Genomic DNA, 17,351 nt, shown 5'->3' with positions numbered 1-17,351 from the left:
ACACTCTCTTGCACTCTATGGATAGGGAGCTCTAAGCCGGCATCCAAGCATTTCAACTCATGGAATCATTTGGATAGAAGGGTTTAGAGTGGGACACTTTCGAATTTACATTTTTGGCGCCCACCGTGGGGCTTGAATCAAGTTTCTAGCTCCATTTGCTTTTATTTTTCATCTTTGATTTTTTACAGCAGCATATTGGATCTAATCAAATGCTTTTGTAGAATTATCACTTTGATTTTAAGGCCAACCCATAAGTAGATTAGTTTGAAGGCCAAAAACTTAGTTGGTTTAAAGATTTGATCATATCTTTTAAACCGATTGGAGTTTGGTTTTGAATTTTTTTTTTTAGGTTGGGTACGTGCTCAAAATGTCTCAGTATGATTTTCAGAGCATTTTGACCTGGTTTTCAAGAGTTATGATTTTTCTTTATTTTTCATAAAAAGCTATTTCTAATCTCAAATCAGCGAATTTTTCAAAAAAACTTACATTTTCAGAAATTGTTTTCAATTCTAATAGGGGTTCTCTCTTTGTGTTTTGACTTTTGAGGTTGTATTAGGGATCAAAAACTTGATTTGATAAATTTAGCCTGTTTTGACAAAATCGATCTCTAGGGAGCAAATGAAAAGATTTTTTTGAATTTCTTACATTTTTGGAAAGCTCTCTGATTTTTAGTAGGGTCCTCTTCTTTTTATTTCTATTTTTGGATCCAAAATCATAGCAAACAAGTCCAATTTTGTTGACTAGGTCAAAATCAAAGAGTAACAATGAGAGCATTTGTGATTAGTTTGCCCTTTCTTTCCATACACTTGATTGGAAGATAACTTGGATATTTGAGGCAACTAACCACTTTTTATTTTAGTTTTTAATGTTATTTCACACTAACTTGTGGTGCTAACAAGTTGTGATTGTAGGTTGCCATCCTTGTGAAAAAAATTGAAACATTGCATAAAAAGAACGCATGTCAAAGCTTCAAATGCACAAGGGCTACTAACGATTGTTTGTAGGGCTGCCCAATGCATAAAAACCCAATTTTGCTTGTTCTTTAATTTTACATGTGCGGCATATACTAGTTGTTTATTTTTAGGCACATTAAAACTTACAATTGGGATCTTTTGGTAATAAGAGAGTATGCTCTTCACCCTTGTGGTGAATCAGAAATCTTGACTTGCCATTTGCTTTCAAAAGTAAGGGGTAACTGAATCTTCTTGGTGTGTTTGGAAAAAAATTATTGGAATAGGAGAGTATTCTCTTCACCCTTGTGGTGAACCAGAAATCTTGACTTGCAAAAGTTGATCTACTTTGTGTAGTTAGAATCCTTTAGAGGGCCTGCTCTCGGACAACCTGAGAGGAACGACCCAAGTGGGGACAAGCAGATTACCCAGCTCTTCCAACCCACTATAAACTCAAGGCTATCAAAGACACAAAACCTTGGTAGATGTAGTGTTTATCTTCGCCTAGTGTGATCGCTTATGGGATTTCGACCATAGGGAGATCACTAGGCATGAATGCTTAAGGTACTCTTGTGGTCGCGAGATCGATTACTCATCGCAAGGTGAGGTGTCCTGTAATTGGGAGCAAGAGGAACACTATGAATGAAAGCCATATCTAAACACCCTAAGTTAGTAACTACCTTTTTTAGCTGCTCAACTTCTTGGTACAAGGATCGATCCTAGTGGACTACCCAGATCACCCCAAGATTTTACACTCACCATATGTGTTCCCTTAGTTATGCTTATGGCATTTCTATGACAAAGCCAATATCTCTTGTGGGCAACCACTTGGTGTGAGGCGAAGGAGCATCAAGCGTGGGCCAAGTTGTTGAGTAATGAACCATGTCCTTTAAGTAGATATTGCTTGATGTGTTCTCGAATGTGCTAGACTTGCGGAAATCTTTGGAACATACACATGATGGTAGTTATACGAATTTATTTTAAGACCTCACATATGCTTGTATCATGCAAGGTTGCTTTATCCCTTGCTTGATTGTTTGAAGAATACTCCATGTGTCACTATCTTGCTTGAAAAGAAATTGCTTTTGAACATCAAACTTGCTATGCTATCAACTATTGTCAAAATTTGTCAACCAAGTCAAAACGTCAAATGCAAACATTTTCTTGTGTTACTAAGGGGAGTCTCATCATTTGACTTTAATTTTCTATGTCTCTAGTGTTTAAACATGCTTAAAGTGGCTCTTTGGTCATAGTGCTCTTGGAATTTTTTTCTTCATGGTCTATGCATGCTTGCTAGTTATCCTTTTGCTAAAATGGCTACCTTGATTTCTTGACTAAACTCTTGGGTTGGAGAGTTGTTCACTTGTCACCCCACTTGCTCTATCTATTTGGCTATTTGGGCATCTTGCCTAGCTATTGACTTGAGTCATTCATGTTGTAAGTTTCTTGGACATATTGTTTGACAAGTCATTTTAATCTCTCTCTACTATCTTGGCAAGTGAACACTCTACCTCCTATAGTTTCAACATCAAGTTATCTTCTAGACTATTTTATGCTTGGCTTTGCATCTAAAACTATGGGATCTAAACCTTGTGCTACAAAACTTCAACCTAATCTAGATGATCATGATATCCTCCATGTCACTAAAGAGTTTCAAGATCTATATGCACAATACAAAGAACTAGAAGAGACAAATGATCTTTCTTACCTTCATCTCTCTAAGCACATGATAGAAATGAAGTCTAAACTTGAGAAAAGGTTAGAGGAGAAGATTGCATCATTAAATGAATCTTCCTTAAGGTCTTTACATGCATGTGAGTCACCTTCTTTGAGGTCATCCTCTTCTTTTAGGTCTACATGCTCTACTTCAAGACATCAAATGTCTTCATCTTCTAGATCTAAAGACCTTTGTAGAGAACAAGCACTTGAGGCTATGCCAAAATTTCATGATGGACCTATCTTTGACCAAGATAATGATGAAGACATGAATGCATTCTATTCACTTGAGAAACAACAAGAAGATCCTAGACATACTTCTAATAGAAATTTTGCTCCCTTGGAAGATTCTTATGATGACTCTTTGCAAAAACTTCTTAGCAATAAGATCATCATGTTACCAAAGTCGAGCTCATATGGAAACCCATTCTTGGATATCTATTGTGCTTATCATAAACATAATGAGCATAGTACTTTAGATTTCATTGAGCTAAAACATAAAATCCAAGATTTTATTGATAATGGAATTATTGATACCTCTAATGACTCATGTGATGAGGATACTTTTCTTGAGAAAGATCATATTAATGAACCTACGTCTAGCAATGGTTTCCTTGATACCTCCACTTCTTCCAACACTCATGCATCTCCCAACACTTCAAAGCTTTCCAACATGCCTCCATCAAATAAAGAACCTAATGCTTTCCACATTGACTACGTGTATCCTCAAGGGCTACCTCTAAAAGAAACTCAAGCTAACCTTCACTTGGCTGCAAACCTTTTCCATGCTACTAATCCTAAACATCCTCAACCTTCATGCACTACTATGCCTAATCCAAGCACTACTCCATTCACTCTTCATTCTCCCTTGTCCTTAGAAGTGGCTTCATGTCAAGAGGACTCTCAAAAAGAAAAAGCTATAAATGTAAAGAAAGATCAAGATCAAGCACCCTTTCATCTCTTTCAAGATTTTTCCCCTCCATATCCTATATCTTGTCCACCCCCCAAGTATGATGAAGATACCACTTCCATTATCTCCCTTGAGCTTACTGAAAATTATGAGAAAAGTTCTCTTCATATGCTATCCAAGGCTACTTGTCAAGATCAAAGCATCCCCTCATGTTCTACTTCTCCATATCCACTTCAAAATTGTGCTCAAGCTTCAAGTGCTACTATTAAAAATGTTGTTCCTATCAAAGGTACTTATGAGTCTATTGATGGCTTTGACCATGTTTCTCATTCTAAAGATGTTGATATCCCTTCCCACTATCCCTTTGCATCTTCTAAATCTATCCTTGGTCCTTATCCATCTAAGCTAAAGCATTCAAACCTTCCATCCATATTGGGGCCTTATGTTCCTCCATCTCCTACATTCACTCATAGCTCATTCCCTAGCTCTCCTATAATACCTCAAGATCAACAAAGACACTCATCCTTGATTACTTTTCACCCATCTATACATCTAAACCAGTCATATCATCCTTATTCATCCACAAAACCCAAGTCCTTTGGAAGTGAGAATAAACATAAGAATCCATTAAAAAATTAAAAATCACTATGTCCCATCTAATCGACATGTGAATGCTAAGAAGGAGAATGCACAAAAGATACCGCAAAGGTCCACTACTCAAAGAGCTGAACCAAAGAAAATATGGGTTCCTAAACCCATTATTGAAGAAATGTGTTTTGAATTATCCAAAGGAAAATCTAAAGCTATATGGATTCCCAAGTCTCTTTTAAAAGACTTGAACATTGAAAATACTTCAAAGTTGACATTCAAGCTTCCAAAGGCTTCCATTCCATCTTCTTCCAAAAATCTTCCTAAAAATATTCCAAAGCCTTCCACTCCACTTTTTTCCAAATCTCTTCTACCACCTCATACATCTAAATCTCAAGCTATTTCATCCATGATTCCTCCATTGTTCCAATACCCTTCAAGGTGTGTGTCAATGTTGATCTTGTACAATATTTCAGCTACCCTCATGAAATCCTCTAAAGCTTAAACCTCCTTTCTATACATGAACTCTTATCCTCCATATATTCTTCCTACTACCATTTCCCTTTCATCACCCTCTCAACATCTTTGAGCATACCTTTCTATGGCCTTGGCTTATCATGGCTTATATTTCTTATAGGAGCACTATCTAAATTCAAAAAGCTTGAGCTCTTTCTAAAAATTCAAAAGAATTAAAAAAAAAAAAAAAAGCAAAAAAATAAAAATAAAAATGTGCCTTGGTGAAAACTAATTCTTGTGGCACCTTGGTAGCAAAAGTAAAGAGAAATAAATTTATCCTATGGTGAAAACTACTTCTTGTGGCACCTTGGATAAGTACCATGATGAAAATCTGGCAAACAGATGTCATGCATAATTCTTCCACCATCCATCTATCCCCTCTTCTCTCTTTGATCTTCATAATGTTAAGCTATCTTTGCATATTGGCTATCTTATCCATGAGATTCTCTATTTGTTCTTTCTCATTCCCTCATAGCCTCCATCTTGAGCTTTTTTTTCATTGCTCTATCCCATCGCTATCCTATCTAGTTGACCCCTTAGTCTTGATCATAATAAATGAAACATGGTTCTCATAGGTCTCTTGACATGGCTACTCTTTTGGACTACACACTTTCATGCTATCTTACTCATTAGATTCCATCACTTATCTTATATGCTATCACACTTGTTGGCTTCACCACTTATCCTACATGCTATCTTTCTCATTACTTCCATTGCTTATCCAAAACATGCTTCATATGACTATTTCACCTCTTTCCCTAGCTTGGGTACTCTTGAGGAGTCAGTCCTTGAGGATCACTTTCACTTGCTTCACATTCCTTTCTTATGCATCTTTTCTTATCTATCAGCTTGTTTCTCCATCATGTCCTATACCTTGCTAGACATTGGGAGAAAATGATGTGATCTTGTTTAAGAACTAGTGATATCTAAAACCTTCTAAAAAGTCCTAAAAATGAGAAAATGTCCTGAAAAAATGATCATCTTAGTGAAAACCTAGCAATAGGTGCTTTGATGTATCACCAAAAAAGTAAAAAATTCAAAAATACAAAAAAATTTGAAAAAAGTCCTGAGAAAATCTATCAAGTGGTGAAAACCTGGAAACAGGTGCTACTTGAAACCCTTGCACCTATGTCTATCAATCTCAATCATCCACTTTGCTACACATTTCCTAACTTGGAATTGTTTCTTATCCTCATCTCGGGGGCATAGCTACTTAGCCTATTGAGGTATTCTTGTGCATTTGGGTTTCTTTGACAACTCACAAAACAATGTTTCTCAACACTACCCCCACCCACCTTGACATCAAGTGTTTTTCAACACTTTTCAGATAGTTTACCTACAATCTCCGATGTCGCAATATTTTTCACTATCAGAATCAAGTCTTGAAAAAATGGCCAAGTGACTTACACACACACACTTTAAACACTTAAACGACTGAGTTATGCTAACCTTTATCTACTTTGTGTGCTATCTATGATGATTTCTTTACTATATGTTCCATCCCTAATAGTCTTTCAAGGATGTCATTGACTAGAAGACTAGGGGCATGGGGCATGTTTTCTTGATTTCTGCTTGTGGGTATACTTTGTTTGTCTATAGTGTTGTAAGCATTTATGCTTGTCCTATCCAACATTTTGACTTACAAATGTATCATCCTTGACTGTTTTGCAAGACCGCACTCAGGGTTTATCCTGGCGCTTATGCCTTGATATAGGTGTAATCTTGCTAAATTAAACTTAGGGAATCTAATCTTGTAGTTATGTTGACTTACATGTCTCTGATGCTTAGATTGGATTTCCACATACCTATCTAATATCGATCATATTCATATCCTCATAGTTATACTAGTGATGGTTGTATGATCTCATGATGTCCCTAATATATGCTCAATGATGAAATTAAGAGTCTAAATGTTATGTGCTTCTTGCTGGTAAACCACTTTGCATATTAGCTTGCATTTTAGGTTCATTTTCTAGCTTAGTCTTGCATTCTTGCATATGGGGAGAGCTCTCTCTTCATCTTTTCATAGACATATCAGATAACTCCTTTCATATATTTCTTTACTTTCTTCTTGTTCATGTCTTTTCACCTTCTTAATCTTTCACTTCATCTCTTTTCTATCTTATCATCACATTATATAAAGTTTTGACCTCTTAAATAATTTCAACATCCTAGATTCATTTTCGGGATCGAAATCCAAATTCGAGTTCATCTTGATGGTCAAAATTGTCTTTAAAAATCCTACTTTCTTCTGAGCAGTTAGCTGACCTTTTGAGGTCTAATCTCTGAATCATCACTGGGGCATCTTCATTTCTTCATGTCTTCATCATTTTCATACTTCATATCTACTTCAATTCACTATTTCATGTCTAAAATCACCTTTCTACTCATTTTGACCTAATTTTTATGCTATATCCTTCAAGGTCAACTCTAGTCAAACTGGGGCATTTTATCAGTTTCTTATAGTCATTCTTGGGTTCTAATCATCTATCTGTCATCTTGGACATTGCTCTATTCTAATTTTCTCATGTCTAGCTAGTTTCTGCATCCCCTTACCTCATTTCAATTTCGATCCCGAGGGGGCAGAAATACTCTATTGCTGATTGTTATAGCTATCTATTTCTTAGGAGCATTTGTTTTACCTTATCACTTGCTCTCGATCTATTTTCTTTGCTAGGTGTTAGAATTATTTTCAGATCCTAACATCATCTTCCTAGTGTTTAGTACTACCACTATTAGGCTGTGCATTCAGGACTTGCTATCTATTTTTGCATTTCATTCTTTAGAATCAGATATCTATATCTATCACCGCCTACTTGGCTTTCTATTTTCTTTGACATAATGTGTTCCCAGATCGATCATGCATTAGTCAAAGAGGGGCAAATGTAATCACGTAAAAATGGTCATCTAGACTATTAGCCCCCTTTTCAACATTTTGGCTAAATTAATTTAATCATTTACCTAGACCAAATTGCTAATAATCAATTTATTTGATTATAACCTATAGTTTGACTATACTATCCTAAGTTCATTATTTGATTAAAAGAACATGTCCCCTTTTAATTAAATAAAAGACCCCATTCTTCTAACCCACTTAAAGTGCACACATAAAGTCCTTTTTCTATTTTGCAATTAAAAGAAAAGGCTTTGTGACTTTTGTCTTAAATGACAAGTGAACTTATATTCTATTGGTTGACTTGTGTGTGCACATGGATCACTCCTCTTTTTGAATTCCACTGTTGATCATCCACCATCTTCATCTTGATCTCTACCGTCCATACATCTTTAAAAGGGAGAGAGCTTTCCCCCTCAATCCTCATTTGAATATTGTCATGCTGCAGGTTTTCTAATAGGTTTCTTGGGAGCTTTTTGGAGAACTTCTCAATTCTTGTCTCATTCTCTCATTCCATCATATTAGCATAAGATCATATGGCATTCTTAGCATAGTTTCATTTTAGTTTAACTTTGATTTCTTGCAATAATCTCACATAGTTTAAATATTTGGTTTTGTAACAATCTCATACATGCTTAGAATAGCTGCACTTTTCATATTCATGCTAGCTTAATCTTTAGTTGCATTGCATTCTTGAGGAAATCCTTGGGACATTTTCATTCTTGCATCTTGTCTTTGGAACCTCCCATTGCATGGTTTACTAGCAAGAAGAGTATCTCTAAGGCTCATCTGAGAGCCTTTGAACTTGAAATACACTCTCTTGCACTCTGTGGATAGGGAGCTCTAAGCCGGCATCCCAGCATTCCAACTCATGGAATCGTTTGGATAGAAGGGTTTAGAGTGGGACACTTTCGAGTGTACACCTCTAACTCACAAAAATATATTCAATCTAAAATCCCTACTTAAATATCCATCTTAAGAAACTTCTAGATCAAAATCAACGATTCTTATTCATTCTTTTTTCTATTTAAGATTTCCAATTTTTTGGTTGGATCTTCATACTATATAGAGATTAGTGATGCAAAATTATAGGTGTGATCACCTCCTTGATCATCACCTCAATCATAGAAACTTGTTTCATGCTTGAAAAAAATGGTTTATATAAGATATATTAGATTTTGTGCCATTCCAAACACTTATACTCAAACTATATAAATCAACATATATAAGCTTTGACACTTGGTTATGCTAGGTTCTTCCTGTTGATCATTGACATATATGTCTATGCTTAGCTCAAAATATTTTCTCTATAAATTTCTTAGCGTATATGGTACTCAACTTATACCATGTGTTTCCTTCTATACAGTTCAACAACCACTAAATGCTCGATGATTGTATGCTACTCAACACGTATTGAACTTGTGTACTTCTTCTCTTTATAGTTTGACCTTTATTATGGCTCGATCATAGTGTTGACCAACCAACTCTTCCTTGTTAATGACTAAGTTTTTTTCACTAATAGATAATACTAATATTTCCTTTAGGGTCAACAATCTCCCCCCTTGGCATAAGTGGAAAAAATACTTAACTTGATCAAAATATGACATAGAAAAATCTTTAAAAATTTTGCTCTCCCTTAGGGTGTACTCCATACCTATAGCTCAGACATTTTCAAAATCTTTTCCAAAATATTTTGTTCAACATTAGATAAATAAACTGCATCCTTTTTACTTCAATAATATATATATATATATATATATCCACTCCCCCTTATTTCTCAGTCATAATGTATATAGCATCTACATTTCCTTTTCGTACTTGATCATTATCATTTCCCCTTTTCAAAATATTCATACATATTTCCCCCTTATTTTTGTCACTTATTCCGAGTAGTGACATATAATTGTGGATTGACGATTATATGAAATTCATTAAAAAATGGGTGTTGTAATCTCAAGGTAATAGCTATTGTTTTGTCTAATTTCTCTCGAGTGTCTTGAGAAATTGTCTTTCTATTTTAAATCTAGTTGTGAGATCTACCATGTTGTCAGCTATAGCCAATTGTTGACTATGGATAAGGTCCTTGGAAACCTATAAATGCCTTTGCATCACCTCCAAATGAGGTAATAAAATTACTTGTATAGACATGACCTATAACCTAATGTTGCATTCCTTATGCAATAACTTTGATTGTTTACCCTGCAAAAATATGATCTTAGAAAAATATACTTGACTAAAACTTGGATCCATGTTCAAATCTTCACCACTCTTCTATAGATCTGCATCAATTTTTTCCATCTTCTCCATGATTTCTTTTGTAAATACAAGGATATCACATATTTTGGAAAAAATTTCATTATTCACTAATTGTTCCAAATCAGTAATAAGGGTGGAGAGTTCAACCTTCTTAAGTGTAATTTCAATTGCAACTTTCTCCAACACTCTATTCTCAAACTTCCTTTATGACCACTGCATGAATTTTTCTTGCATGTCTATGCCAGGGTCATCAATATTCTCAATAATATTAATCAGTTATTCAATGATAGGGGCCTTTTGATCTAAGTTGTCTTCAACAATAGTGTCAAAAAATATATCTTTAATGTCACATAGTACCTATCTCTATTGATTCTCTCTCCTTATCTCCTCTTGCTTTTCTTTTCCATCTAGAAAGTCAGTAAGCATTTTTCATTTTTCAACACTTAATTTAGATGTATCATATATATAATTTAACTTATATTTTTATAAGATAAAATTATATCATATTAAAATTGATATTTTGAAATGATATTAAGATTAGTGATGAGTGGAAGAAAATTTTTGAATACGAGTTTCATCGAGAATCCTGTAGAGAAGGGATAGGATGGGTAGACTACAGGCTTAGATCAGGGCAATGAGGAAGAAAAGGAGGATGCGATAGAAGATGGGTCTCTCTCCTTATCTCCTCTTGCTTTTCTTCTCCATCCAGAAAGTCAGTAAGCATTTTTCATTTTTCAACACTTAATTTAGATGTATCATATATATAATTTAACTCATATTTTTATAAGATAAAATTATATCATATTAACATTGATATTTTGAAATGATATTAAGATTAGCGATGAGTTGAAGAAAATTTTTGAATATGAGTTTCAGTGAGAATCCCGTAGAGAAGGGATAGGATGGGTAGACTACAGGCTTGGATCAGGGCAATGAGGAAGAAAAGGAGGATGTGATAGAAGATGGTGACCCACAAGTTTTGTAGTTGGATCCATGAGAAAAAGAGGGTAATGCTCCAAAATCAAGAGCATCTGGAGGAGCCTAAGGACCTCGAGGATGATGTACAAATTTTTTTGGAGTCAAACCATCGGGTAAGTCTTCTTTCCCCAATATTGTAGATATTTCAAACAAAGATAAGGGGACATTTTCCTTAGAAGTGCCTTCAAAGCTTATTGACTATAATATTTTGAGTATGGCTACAACTCTTGTTGGCAAGTTCATTAGCCCTAGACCAAACATAGATCTGGTTCATCTCTTTGCTAGAAAGAAGTGGGATTTGAAAGGGTAGGTTGAAGTTATGACTGTGGGAAAAGGTTTTATGTCCTTTGAGTTTTCCTTCCTTGAGGATTACACAAAGATTCTCTGTGCAAGAAACTGGTCAATGGGGAAATCCACTCTCATTCTTCAAAAATGGACATCCAACCTTGACCTCAACAATGATTTCTTGACCTGGGCCCAAGTTTGGATAAGGTTGTCAAAACCTCACCTAGAATACTAGCATGAAGATGTGTTTGATGGCATCACTAAATCTTTTGGGGAGCTTCTATCTATTGGTCCAGTCACTACTACCAAGAAAAGACTCACTTATGCTAGAATATGTGTAGGGATGAGTGAAGGTCAATTTATGCCTCAAGTAATTGAGTTTCAATCAAGATTGGGGAGGTGAGTGCAACAGATAGATTATGAAAATGTGCCTTTCACTTGCTTCCACTACAAAAAGGTAGGACACAAGGCCAAATTGTGCCCTATTTTCCTAGAGAAGAAAAAAGTCTACAAGGCTCATAGCAAACAAGGAAAAATAAAAGAAACCCAAAATCAACAAAAAGTTTTGTATCATGTTGGGAATTCTAGGAAGTTGTGGAAGGAGAAAGCTCCCAATGGAAAGAACTTTGAGGGGGAATCTCTAGGAGAGAAGGATAAAGTAGTGAACCTTCTAGATCACTAGAGCTTGGAGGGTGAGAAAGTAAATATGGAGTTGGAGTAGCAAAAGGCCTAGATGGATAAAGGCAATAGTGGTAAGAGATACTCTAAGACCAATCCTAATATCAATGTTCCTAAAATTGGGGAGGGAGGCAAAGGAGGTAGGGATATTCTTGAGGATGGAGAGATCATAGTGGAGGAGATCATTGAGGACTCCTTTTTTCTAGACTCCCAAGATTTTGGGGGAATTTTGGAGGGGTAGATTCTTACTCAATCACATAAATCAATCCCAAGAAAATGCACTTGGGTGTCTCCTATGAAAATAAATAGGATTATAGAAATGGTTTCTATATCTACTCCTTGTCAATTTTCAAGAATGGAGGTGCTCTTTGATAGCTATAAAGATGAAAATATGGGTCCTTAGATAACAATTAAGAATAAGAAAAAGAAAAATAGCAGTGTCCCATCACTTGCCTTGCCTGTAGCTACAAGGAGTAGAGTTAAAGGTGACACAGGAAGTAAATCCAACACTCCAGGTAGGAAGAACAAGAATCAAATAAAAAAGGAAGAAACAAGGAGAAATATAGCAGATGGAACCCAATGAACCATCCAAGAAACATGTTCCCAAAATAAATTTTGAAGATCATATCTTGGAACATTCATGGACTCAATGGAATCCATAAATAGGAAATTGTTAGGAATATGATAAGGGATCATAGGCATGAAATATTTTTGATTCAGGAAACTAACATGAAGAAGGAGAAAGTTGAAAGCATTATTTTCAACAAAGGAATGAAGATTGTAGCTATTGATTCTAAGGGGGCTTCAGGAGGTCTATTAGTGATATGGAAGGACAACTTAAAAAAGGACATCATTTTTGATGAAGGTAACATTTTTCTTATTCAATTCAAAAATCTCAAGGAATTTTATGAATATCTATGCCCCTAATTCTAAAAATGGTGGAAGGATATATTGGAATAAAATATATAATCTGATGACCAAGCTAGGTGACCCAAAGATTATAATCGTGGGAGATTTTTTTTGCCATGAAGAAATTAGGTGGGCTCCCACCAAAATTGGATAGTAGACAACATTTGGCTAATTTGATCAGTAATCTCACTATTCTAGATGTCGAGTTAGCAGGTGACAATTATACCAAGTCTAATAGGAGAGTTGATAAAAAAATATATTCAGGTTAGGTTAGATAGAGCCCTAATTACTTTGGATTCGATGAACCATTTTCAATGCAAACTTTATTCTTTGGTGAGACTAGGCTTTGATCACACCTCTATTGCTCTCACCTTAGAAACTATCAATAGGAAAAAGGCTTTCCCATTCATATTTGAGAAGATGTGGTCTGCTCACCCTGGTCTTTATGACAAAATCAAGGTTTGGTGAAGTATTGATGTAGATGACATAGCTATGCATAAGGTGGCTAAAAAACTCAGAAACAGTAAAATGGAGATCATAAAGTGGAACAAAATGGACTTTTGGAATATTTTTCACTCTAAAGAAAGGATTTTGGAGGATCTAGCTAAGGTGTATGAAGAGATATAGACTATGGGTTATGACAAAATTAGGTTGAATGTGGAAAAGAATATTTTGGTTGACCTTCAAAACATTGTGGGAAAAGAGGAAATGTTTTAGAGGTAGAGGTCAAGATCAGTTTAGTTAAAGAAAAAGGATAAAAACTTTAGATTCTTTCACCTTTATACTATGAAACACAGAGCTGCCAATAGAATTAGTGTTATAAAAAAGGGTACTGATACTATAGGGGAAGATAAAGAGATTGTAGAGGAAGCAATTATGTATTTCTCTTCTATTCTATCCAAAAATTTAAACTTTGGGGAGGATGACCAAAAGGATATTCTCAATACCATCCCTAGTGTGATAAATACTACAAAAAATAAGGAATTGGTGGCTATTCTAACTTTTGAGGAAAATAAGGAGGTAGTTTTCTCTCTACCTACTAAAAAAGCTCCTAGCCTAGATGGGTTCCCAACTTTTTTCTTCCATATGTATTGGGAAGTCATCAAAGATGTCCTTGTTAAAGCGGTCCAAGAATTTTTTGGAGCTAGGACTATGCTTAAAGAAATTTATTCTACCTTTTTGGTTTTAATTCCTAAGGTCTGAGGTGCAAATTCTTTTGATTATTTTAGGCCTATCAATCTCTACAATTCTTTTCAAGGGTTTTCACTAATAGAATTATTAAATTATTGCCAGATATTATTGCATCTCAGCAATCAGGATTTGTCCCTATTAGAAAAATCCTTGATTCCATCATTATTGTGCATGAGGTGATCCATTCCTTAGATGAAGGAAAAAAAGAAGGCTTTCTACTTAAACTTGATCTTTCAAAGGCTTATGACAGGTTGGACTAGATGTTCCTGGACAAAGTGCTGGAAGCTTTTGGCTTTAATATTAAAACTAGAAAGATTATTTCTCGACTAATCTCCACCCCCTATTTCGCGATGATGGTTAATGGGACCCCCTCTGATTTCTTTAAACCTTCTAGGGGTCTTAATCAAGGTGATACTCTTTCATTGATCCTATTTATCATTTTGGTAGAATGCTTGGGAAGACTAATTCATGACAAAAGATCAAAGGGGAAATTGTGGGTTTCAAATCCTCTTCTAGCCCACTGATTTTATCCCATCAGTAATTCATGGATGACAACATTTTAGGGGGAGAGACTTCAGTGAAGGAAGCTAGAAATGTGAAGAGAATTCTCAACACCAATTCTAAAGCCATTGGTCAACTCATTAACTAGAACAAGAGCTCGGTCTTCTTTATTAACTTCCTTGCAGATAGACAGAGAAATTGCTGGCATTTTGGGTTGTGACATTTGATCTCTTCTTTCTACTTATTTGGGGCTTCCTTTGGGGACTAAACCTCCTAACCTCTTTTGGAATAACCTCATTGATAGGTTTAGTAGAAAGCTGGTGGGCTAGAAAGGCATCACCCTGCATTAGGCAAGGAAAGTGCTTCTGATCAAATCTACCTTGCAGAATTTGCCAACATATGATTTAAGTCTTTTCTCTATTCCTACAAAAGTGGCTGATTCTTTGGAATCCATTCAGAGGAATTTCTTGTGGGTTGGTGCTAAAGGAAATAAGAAGTACTTGCTGGTGGCTTAGGAGAATATTTGTAGGCCCAAAAAGCAAGGAGGGTTGGGGATTAGGAATGTAAAATAGTTCAATAGGGCACTTCAAGCTAAATAGATATGGAGGATTTTCAACTCCATAGGGGAATGGAGGGATATTTTGAAGGACAATTTTACAACTAATATATATTTTAAATAGTTCATTAGTAAGGACCTTGCCCCAAGGGGATCTAACATCTAGAATGGTATTCTGAGGATGAAGGGCTTAGCCATTGAGAAAGAAAAATATAAATTGGGCAATGGTGAAGATATAATTTTTTTGCATAATGATTGGCTAACACAACAAACATTATGGAACATCAATCCATTTAACATATGGAAAAATTTATGTATGGAAAGATATGGTTGTAAGTGAGCAATGACAACAATAATAATGAATTGGTGAATTTGATTGAGTTGTCCTAGGAGCTAAAGCCATTGATGAATTTGATAAGGCATATTCCTCTATCACCCAATAAGGATGCCATTATTTTTGGGGTGACAAAGGATGACAACTACACTATTGCCTTAGGATAAAAAACTATGCAAAACAAGGAAACTACCCCTATTTGGGCTAAAGCCTGGTATCTTGGCCTTATTCCCAAAATCAACATTTTTTTTCCTTTTCTGGACAATACTACAAAACCATATCTTGAGAGTAGAAAAATTTACCAAGAGGGGGATTTTGATGCTTAATAGATGCATTCTTTGTAAAAACCATAGTGAGAGTGTGGATCATATCATTATACACTATCACATCATTAGAGATATATGGTCTTATTTCATATCTTTCTTCAAGATGGCTTAGTGTTTTCCTAATAACACTTTAGATATCTTTGAAAAATTGCACCTTGGGGCTTATGGGGATGTGAATAAGGGCTTGTGGGAATGGAATCTACCTCATGTCTATTGGGGAGTGTGGAAAGAGCAGAAAAACAAATTTTTTAGGTAGAAAAAAACTAATGCTAAAGTTGTCTTCCACAAAATCTTTAACGCTTTGTTAGAGGACTACACTACCAATAAAGGTCATAACCCTCTTCTCAGAACAAAGGAAATTGATAGAAATAAGAAGGAGGATTATAGATGGACTCTCCCACCTAAGGGTTGGTGTAAAGCTAACTTTGATGGGGTTACTAAAGGTAACCCTGACAAGGCTGGGGCAGGTGGAATCATCAGAAACACCCATGGAAAAGTTATTTTTGGAGTCTCAGCTTCTCTAGGTATTGAAAATAACCATTATGTGGAGGTGTTTTAGGCTCATCAAAATCTCAAACTGGCTTAGGACATGGGATTCAAAAATCTATGGCTTGAAGGAGTCTCCAAGAATATTATTGACTCTCTTAATGAGAAGAATGAGCCTACATGGATGATTGTAAATACTATTAAAGAGTGCATTCAGATCCTTAAGTATTTTGATAGTATATACATGGCTCATGAGTATAGGGAAGCCAATCAAGTGGCTGATAGGTTGGCTAGCTGGGTAGTCAAGAATGATGAATTAAAAATGTGGAAGAACCAACACAATATTCTGCCAGAAATTTGTGAGCTGATAGAAAGGGAGAGGATCCTAGGAAAATTGGGAGTCATTAAAGGTTAAACATGAAAGGTTATATGTTATGGGAATTGTGCCAAAATATGATGTGTAAGTGTGATATCCAAAGAATGAAACACAAAATTTCTCCATCATCGCACTTTGAGGATCAATTTTGGGTATCAAGTACACAAAGAAAAAAAGTGTTTTCTGAAAACAAATCATATTAACAAGAAACAACCTTCAAAGTAAATCACTACTAGAAGAAAAATTTATAAAGACAAAGAAATCATGGTGGGGGAAAGACATAGGAGGGAACTTGAGGATGAAGCAGAGAAGTGGCATTGACGTTCTACGGTGTGGACCATTTTGAAAAAAGGTGACGTTACCACTTTCATTGAGTGGCTTCACGGGTGGAAACCATCTATTATGTACATTATGGTTACAAATTAGAATGAGGGGACTGTTAATATTGATGGAGTGGATTTCATGGTGATGGAGGAAGTTATATCTACAGTGATTGGAATACCCATTATTGGGAAGAAAATATATAGAGATAGACAAATTTTTGGACAAACATTGATTGAATTTACCAAGGATGCAGAGGAAAAGAAGGCTTTAGTGAAGAGAAGAACCTACTATCTACTGAGCTCTATCAAGCCACTATGGAGGTTTGTGTTGAGGGTCATCATTAAGTACATTTCTATTGGCACAATATTCGATCGCCTTTGCACTCACCATTTCATGCTTCTTAACTTCAGGTACGGGGCAAAGATTTCTATTCATTTTTTCCTATATTCTTCTATTAATGAGAATATCAATGACTATAGGGAGAAGCACATAGGTAATCCTACCTTCCATGAGGGGATTTTTCTATTAATTTATGAATTTTTTAAGGCTGGGACTATAGGAAAAGAAATCAAGAATAG

The sequence above is a fragment of the Cupressus sempervirens genome, chromosome 5 (genome assembly GCF_028749045.1).
Source record: "Cupressus sempervirens isolate cs-2001-9-10 chromosome 5, ASM2874904v1, whole genome shotgun sequence".
NCBI lineage: Eukaryota > Viridiplantae > Streptophyta > Pinopsida > Cupressales > Cupressaceae > Cupressus > Cupressus sempervirens.
Note: the sequence above shows the minus strand (reverse complement) of the source record.